Source organism: Empidonax traillii, unplaced genomic scaffold, assembly GCF_003031625.1.
Source record: "Empidonax traillii isolate 1590-97213 ecotype Southwest subspecies unplaced genomic scaffold, ASM303162v1 scaffold746:size489142, whole genome shotgun sequence".
Classification (NCBI taxonomy): Eukaryota; Metazoa; Chordata; class Aves; order Passeriformes; family Tyrannidae; genus Empidonax; species Empidonax traillii.
In genome coordinates this window covers 174,809-183,600 of record NW_020955939.1, presented here as the reverse complement: position 1 = coordinate 183,600, position 8,792 = coordinate 174,809, and positions in this window count along the sequence as shown.

Here is an 8,792-nt window from a genome sequence, read left to right as displayed (position 1 = left end):
GCAGGCAAAGGCGGTGCTGATTTGTTGATGGCTGTGTTGGGGGGATGGAGCAGGAGCTGCAAAAGCAGAGCCCAGCTGTGCCCAGGGGATCCCAGGCACTGCGCCTCATCCCGGCCAGGGGATTTTTGGGAGTGACAAGAATAGGTTTCTTCCCGTGTTCCTCAAATCAGAGCATGAGGTGAGTTTTCTGTAAGCAGCAGAGATGCCAGCCAGCAGGCAGTTGTCAGCTCTGGGCTGCTGGAGACAGGCATCCACCACCAGGTTGTCCTGTGGATGTTCTTCCCAGCGGCAGCAAGACCAGGCAAGGGACACGGGACAAGGACCGTGCCCTGACTCCAGGTGTGGGCAGCAGCTGCCAGCCTGGACCAGTCCCCAGACCTGGACTTCCCTGTGTCCCTGCCCCAGAACTGTCCCTGTCACAGTGCTAATGGGACAGGTACAGGCAACAGAGACTGGGGTTGCTGAAACAGGGAGACAAATGTGATCTCTGAGCCCACATCAAACTGTTTCCCTGGGGCCAGGTACTTACCTGCCTCAAATCTGCCTGGTTCCAGAGCCTGGAGAAGGGCTGTGCCAATCCACACTGCCTGTGCCCCAGCCCCTCTCTGCTGCTCAGCCCTGCACTGCCACATCTATATATTTAATCCTGCCTGATAAATTAAACCCTGTAGCACATCTGCAGACAGCACAGTTACCAGGGGGTGAGTGATTCAACCCCTCTGAGGTCTGAATTTTTTTCCAGAGAAAAGGTTGAGGTGCTTAAGCTCAATTTAGGGATGAACCTGTAAGATCTATTTTGTTGAGGGTGAGTGAGAGGGGGGACAGAGGGCAAAGGAGCACATTTTGCTCCTTCCTGGGCTCCCCCAGCAGCAGCATCACGCCAGGATCTAGGGGCCAGGACACTGCTGCCCATGCTGCTCCTTGGCCTGTCCTTTGGAGTGAGCACAGAGATTTGCCTTTGCTCTGGAGCCAGGAAAAACTGAAGCATGAGGAGGGACAGAAGCTTCAGGTGGGCACAGGTTTGTGGTGGGTTTTAAGAAACCTATTCCAGCTGCCCTCCAGCAGGCTTGGAGGGCAGAGGGTTCTAGGGAGGGTTTGATAGCAGCTTAAAGGCAGCTCCCATTTGGGAGGCATCGCTTGTTCTGCAACTTTCAGCCCCAGACACGGTGAAGGGCTGGCACAGGACAGGACAGGACAGGATAACAACTCTGCAATTCATTAGGCACAGAGGCAGATGCCCTGGGAGATTCTACTTATTGTAATTGGAGAGCACCACACAGCAGGCACCTCCATCCTGTCTCCTAATTTTCTCCTGCTTTCCTTCCCCTCTCCCAAGGCTCCCAGCCAATCCAGTCACCTTTGGACATCCTCCTGCCTCTTTTGCCCCAGGACTGGGATTTTCTTTTGCAGAGGCCAAGGTGTGAAACAGAGCTGCTGAGTGTAGAGGGCTCTGCCAGCCAGCCAGCTTGCAAGTGCTGCTGCGTGCTTCTTCTCTGGACCAATTGCTTAAATGCTTAATGAGCCCTGGGGACCAAAACGCTCCTTGTGAAAGATTCAAGGCCTCTGTGCCTTCAGTTTAGGGCTATGTCAGCTCTCCTCTCCTTTTTTAATCCCCTGACCAGTGCAAGGAAGGGAAAGCAGACACAGCCTCATCACTGTTTCTGAGGAAAACCTCACGAGCCTGAATTCAGGACAGCCCCTCGGCCCTGGGGGGAACATGGTGACAGAGTCCCCCAAAGCAAACATTTTGAGGGGTTTAATGGGGTGTGAAATGAATGCTGGAGAGAACACACTCTCATGGGTGGCTGTGCATTGCCCTCAGCCTGCAGCTCCCCACGGCGTGAGCGCAGTTTGGGTGCTCTGTTCTCGTGCAATGTCACATTCCTCCGGTTTTCCAGTGTCATGCTGGTCCCCGTCTTTCCCTAGAGAAGATGCATAATGGGCTGTGGGGGCTTTCCTTTCCCAGCAGGAGCAGAAATCATCTCATGGCAATGAATGCGTGACTAAGGGCTGGATAACTGTGGTGGTGCTTTGGTGGGGGGACTGAGGCCCCACTGGCAGCAGAGCAAGCAGGCACTGGGTTGGGTGTAGCCACCAGAGGGACAGGGCAGGATGTGCCCTTCAGTGGCTCTGGAATTTCATGGGAATTTGCTGGGGGAGTTTGGGGCTGCTCTTAGGGGAAGGTGTCACCATGGCATGGGAGGAGGGGACAGGTGGCACTGGAGAGCCCGTTGGGTGCTCGGTGCTTCTGCAGCAGCGCCAGCAGGACCCACTGCCTCACCAAGCTGCGCAGGGTGACCCAGAGGGGATTGCAAGGTGAACGGAGACATCGGTCCCAACTCCAGCTAATGTGGCTCTCTGATTTTGTGGCACTTTTCCAGGCTAAAAATACCCCTGATGTTGGTGCAGCACGGGGTGAGCTCTGTGTGCAGTGGCTGTGAAGGGATGTGCTGTGCTGAGTGACTGGCCAAGGGCAGCTGGCCAAGGGCTGGGTGGCCCTGCCAGTGGCCGTGGGCTGGCCCTCCTGCTCCCTGAGCAGCCAGGCACAGAGGTCACCTCTTCTCTCCTCTCACTCCCAGATGACCTGGCACCTCTCTCCAGGGCTGTGCCAGATGCAACCACTCAGCCAGCGGTCCCCAAAATACTAAGTGGGGCTAAAGCATCCTCAGTGACCTCTCTGAGCTGTGTTTCAACCCAGCACTGGGTCCCTTGCTGATCCCACAGGGTCACTCTGGCTCACCTGGGTGCTCCTTGGGGTGGGTCTGGCCCATCTGGGGACCAGCCTGGGGATGGGATGTTGCAGCAGAGCTCATTTTCCTAACGAGGTGCAGAGAGGCCTGAGGAGCTCAGCCCATCTCTGTGGCTGTGGGGCTGCTGCATGTGCTGAGGAAACATTCCCCCAGACCCTCCATCCAGCTGTGGGGGTGTGCTGTTGGGCTGAGAGGGCCTTTACCTGTCCCTGTGCACCTGAGCTGCTGGGGAGCTGGATTTGGGACACGTGAGGGGGAGGCTGGAGGGGACTGGGTTGGCAAAGCTCTCCTAGGCTTGGAGGCAATCCCAGCGTGACAGAATCCAGCTGTGCCAGCCCCATCCAGCTTCACAGCCCTCCTGGATTTGGGGGCAGCTCAGCCCTGCTCCACTCTGCTCCAAGGAAACCGCTCGGAGCCGGGTGATGAGAAATGGGCAGGATCTGGTCCTGGGTCTTTGTCTGCATCCACAACAGGACTTTTCGGAGTGGTCCACAAGGATTCAGTCCCCTGTGCCATGGTGCAGCCAAGGGGTGTTTTATGCCCGTGGGGACTGCTGTGACAGAGGCCACATGGGCAGAGTGCAGATGCCATCGGGGCCAGATGCTGTGCCGGGAGGGAGTTGGAGGGCAGCTGAAGGGGACAGGGACACGCTGCAGCAGCAGCTGGTGGCCATGTGCTGCCTTGGGGAGCTCTGCTGTGCTCTGCTGAGCTGTTCAGCTCCTGCACAAAGGCTGCCTGAGCCTGGCCCAGCATCCTGGAGCCCTTGGGTGCCCTCTCTGCAGCCTGGGAGGTGTTTCAGGTGTTGCTCTCCTGAAAGTTCTCCACGAAAAGAGCTCGTTGTACTAAACCACCAGTCATCAGTAGATGCTTATCCTTATGTGTCTAACATATTTCTGATATTTTATGGCAAGTTCTCAAGGAAATACTTTGTGTACATCCTTCCCATCACATCTGACCAGGGGACTGACTGCCTGAAGATACGGCACAGATAGTCCTAAATTGCCTTTTCCTACCCATGGGCTGCAGACCTTGTGTTTCCAGGCACTGATGACTCTCTGCTTTGGGCAAACTACGTGGATCGTATTTGCAGATAGAGCAACAAGCACGGAGGGAACTGCAGGCAGAGGGAAGGCTGGAGCAATGGTACTGACTGATCCTGTGCCCTTGGCAAGCCAGCAGGATGAACAGGGAGATTTAATTTAGATAAGTGTCAAGCAAGACTCTTGGGGACAGCAGCAAAACTCGGCGCAGATTCCAAACCCCTCAGTGGGCACCTCGCTCCCCCAGGCCTGACCCCTGCTCTGGTTTCCTCCAGCATTTCCAGTGACTCTGGAAAAAATTCTGCATTTTGACACTGCAAGAGCCCTGTACCCCTAACCTCTGCCTGCCTGAGCCCCCTCACCCCCGCAGCTCTTTGCCCTTCCTGAGCACAGGCAGGAAAGGAGCTGCTGGGCCAAATCGATGCCTCAGCCAGTGCTGGGCTAAGGGGTGGCAGGCAGGGAAGCTGGGACAGTGTCAGCGTGGTCCCCAGGTCTCCTCCCCTTTTGGGGTACCCAGCTCTGTGCAGCCTCGGTCACAGTTGCCATGGTGATGCTCATCTCTCCCTGCGGCAGAAGTGCTGGGGTTTGGTGAGTTCCATTCACTGCTCTGGCTCCCACAGCTCTCCTGCCCTCAGCCCCAGCAGCCTCCAAGCAGGAGGGCAAAAGGAGATCACTGGGAGCAGATTGTGGGGTGTTACCTGCAGGCTGTCTGCCTCAGGGTGGGATTTCTTTTTTTTTTTTTTTTTTCCTTCAACTAAAGATCCCCAGGAGGGACAAGTTTAGAAAAGAAAATGTTACACATCTGCAGCATCAGGCAGGAAGCACGGGGGAGAAGGAATAAGAAACCAGGCCCCCTGCTCTGTGTCCCTGCTGCTTCCCCCCTCCAACCCCAGCATGGCCACTGTGGTGGGAGATGGAGGATTTAATTAGATGCACAGATGCAAACAGCAGCAGGTCAGGCAGCTGCAGTTCCAGGGGCAATCTTGGCTATGGGAGTCAGTGTGTGGAGCTGCCGTGAAGGCACCTTCATCCCATGGAGCTGGTAGATGCCTTGGTCCTGCCATGGGGTTTATTCTCCAGGAAAGACCTCAGCATGCCCTCCATGGCTTGGGCACACAGAGTTGTGGCAGAAATGCCACCCTGGGGGCTCTCATTGCTGTCCTGCTCTTCAGTCTGGGCATCACCTTCCCACTTTCTCATCCTTTACAGAGCCCACTCCAGCTTCACAGAAACAGTGATCCTGGGCTGTATTTGCTGTTCTCATCTACCACCCACTCCAAGGAGGCAGAATGACATTTGTCTTTCCCTTTCAGGATTTTCTGAAAAGTAAATGAGAACAGTTCAAGAAGATGACCCTGTGAATGGCAGAGCGAGAGGGTAATGAACAGCTCTGAGAACATCAGAGTGAGGCATCTGTTTACCCACCAGTAGGAAGAAAATCAAGGAGAAAAGCAGTGGATGTGAAAGGCAAATCTGCTGGAAAAGCAGCCAGGGGAAATCACCTTCTCCCCAAACCTGTAATTAGTCTGAGGGGCTCGCTGCACTTGTAAGCTTGGTGGGAATTTTGGGAGGAAATTAGAAGCCAGAATAAGAAAGTCGTTTGTACCATTGTATTATCCCTAATTTCTGCAGTAAATAACGGGGATGTTTGGTGGGTAAAAAGAGCAGCAAGCAGGCAGCAAGCCTTCCAGTGCCTGGGCTGCCTCTCACCTCAGCTGAGCCCTGGGTTCTGCTGCCAGCAGATGCCTGACCCCCCGATTTCCCCCTGGCACAGGCACAGCCTGCACTCCTGAGCCCACCTGGGCAGCACAGCCTGTGGAAGATGTGGAGGCACACCAGAACAGAGCACAGATATCTGCTCATCACCTCTAAAGGATGGCTGGGTTAGAGGTGAACTCATCTCTGGTGTCCTCCCAGCTGGCCAGCACCTCCCTCTGTGGTGCCAGGTAAACTCCAGCAACAGAAGCAGACAGGAGGTGAGTGCTGGTGCCAGGAAGGAGGCTCTGCCTCCAGGCTATCCAGCAGGGTGTTGCACTGCCTCTAACCCTGCTTGTGGGGGGTCCTGAGAGCATCCCTGGAGGTCTCAGGGTGCGGGGTCTCACTGCTGCCAGACCCCACACTCAAGGCTGGTACCCTTTGCCCAGCCCTTGGCTGAGCCTCACAAAGGTTTCACCTGCTCCTGTCCTGAACAGCCCCTGCCCTTCTTCTGTTATCCTGCAACACTGGCCTGTCTGTCTGTCCTTCAGCATGCCTCCCCTGTCCTCTGACAGCCTCTACTAGCTTCTTCTTTTTTTTTAATTTAATTTTTATTAGCACATTTTGCAGCCTTGCAGCAACCCAGGAATACAAATAGGACAGTGAGGACAGCCAGGCCCGGGCAGCGGGAGAGGGGCTGGCTCTGGTGGGAGTCCTTGGCACCCCTGGGAGGAGGCAGCTGGACAGATGCTGCCAGTGCTGCCACAACCTTCCTGTGGTCACCAGGGTCCCCCAAGGCCCCACTGTGATCTGAGAAATTCTTGAAGTGACCTTAAAACGCTCATTCTCGACATCATCTCCCCTTGGGTTGGATGGGGCTGCCTGGGAAAACAGGCGATTTTTGCATGGCAGGAGAACCCCTGGCTGCTGGGGAGAGCAGAGCCAGGGGGCAAGTCTCGGGTTCCCCAGCCAGGGTGTTTTTACCCTGCTGGTGGGTGAACCAGGGCAGCGAGCTGGGTCGAGGAGGACTGTTAAAATCAGCAGCAGAGAATGAGAAATTCAGCCTGACCGGGGGAGCGGTTGCCTAAAAATAGCAGCAAGGTTCTCAGTTGTGACAAGATACACTGGGATTTCTCCTGCTGACAGATGTATAATGGATAAGGACGCTGCACGTGCTGTTTGCTGGCGTCTCTCAGGTGTCCTGGGGCTGTGCCTGCATTTTGGGGGAGCAGGGTGGAGGCGATTTCCCTGTTCTGCAGGGTCAGCACACGCTGATTTTGGCCACTGTGCATCTTTGAAAACCCGGCCCCATGCCCTGGGGAGTGCAGAAAATGAGCCTGTGGGGGTTGTTAAGCAAAGAAATCAATTAGTGGGGAAAACAAATCCTCCCTGAAACTGCAGGAAACCCCTTTCTCCCAGCTGGCTCCTCTGCAGTCTCCCTTCTGCCTCCTGGCTCACCCCAGGGAGATGAGCACACACCCCCAGTGTGCCAGGGGGGCCAGGACAAGCAGGAGGATGTTCTGTGCCATCAGAGCGATGAGACAAGTATGACAGTCAGTGGTAATTACAGATGAGGTGGCTGCCTATGGGGATGGGGACAGGGAAGATGCTTTGGTCCTCTGTCCCACATGCTGCTGTTTGCTTTCCCCCTCTCACTTCTTTACCCTAAAGGCAGTGGAGTGGCACGGGTCAGTGGTGTCTCTGTGGCTCTCCCTTTGCCACGGATGTCACTTGCTTGTCCCCCCCAGTCCCAAGCTTGCTTTCCCCCTGGCCCAGGGGAACCCGAGTCTGAGCTGCAGCGGTGAAGAGGACCAAGGAGAGAAACGCACAAACACTCCAGAGAGGCTGTTCCACACAGGGGGTTGTAATTAGAGATGTGTGTGTGTGTTCCTCCCAGTACCTCATTTTGGTGCAGCCCATTGCAGTGTCTCAGTGCAGATTTTCTGTGGCTGGGGGAGGAAAACCTTCTCCAAGCTTTGCCCATGTCAGGCCCCAGCTGACACCTCACAAGGGGCACCGTGGCTGTCCCAGGCTCTGCCCTTAGTTGCTCTGGAGGGAGATGTGGCATTTTTGGGCATAATTGGCCACTGCCCAAGGGTCAGAACGAATCTCAAGGTGATCCTCACTGATTTATAAGTATGTTTATTTTTACCAGCCTGGAATGTCCCTCTCCTGGCTGGCAAACAGGGATGCGTCCTCCCTTCCCCACCTGAGAACCAGCAGTGTTTTCTCTGGCAGGGGAACCGAGCGGTTGTGCACGGAGGGGTCTCACAGCAGAGCATCTCACAGGCTCTCCTGCTGAAATGCAAAGGGAAAGGGGTGCAAGAAGGCCTTTCCAACACCCCCGTGGCCCACAGGTTCCCCCAGGGCTCTGGTCCCTGTGTTGTGGGCACGGGGCAGTGTTTGGGGTGCGCTGTTGGCTACCCCCCCCCAGCTGCCTCATGCAGGGTACCCGCTGTGCTGCCAGGGAAAAGGCCACTCCAACCTTTTTCCTGCACATTTTCTTCTCCCTCAGGCCTTAGAAATCCAGGGAGGGGATTTCCCCCTTTTCCCTGTTTTGCAGCTCTGCTCTGGAGCCTCCGTGGAGCACTGCCAGGAGGTGGCTGGTCACTGCTGCCAGCAGGTGATGCCTGTGGCAGGGCCAAGGGTTTTCTGTCTCAGGAGGGAAACCCTTGCTGACAAAAAGTGCCCAATAAACAGGAATTTCAGCCACTTTGTGCAGAAATCACAGTTTCTCTTAGCTGCTCACTTTCTGCCCAGTGGAGTAAAGCTGCCACTTCCTCTCAGGTTGTTCAGGAATGGCAGAGTCAGCAAGACTGGAATTTCTATGAAGAGAAAAAAAAAAAAAGGGTTTATATGTTTTTCCCCAGTTTCATATTTTATTCGTTTTTTCAATTATGTTATATTTTATACGTTATATTTATGAGGGGGGTTTATGTCATATTTTTTTCCTCCTGGTGCCCAGGGGTCCCTCTCACTGCCATGGGATTCAGGCTGGACCCTGCTGGTTTCCAGTGGCTGGAGAGGTTATGGTTATTTCCAAAGGGTTGTTGCAAGGCTGTCACCTTCCCATGGCCATTACAAGGTGCTCGTGGCCAGGTGACATCACTGCCAGGCCACCTGGGTGCCACCTTGAGGGCTAAGGGAGGTGCCCAAGGTGTCAGAGGCTCTCCCTGCTCTACTGTCCCTCCCCAGCCCTTCCCATCCCAGGGCTGGCTGGGAACACCAGGTATCCCCCTGCCATCCTGCCTTGCAGTGGGAAACTGAGGCAGGGAGTGGTGTTGGGGGGTCAGGAGCTGTGTCCCCC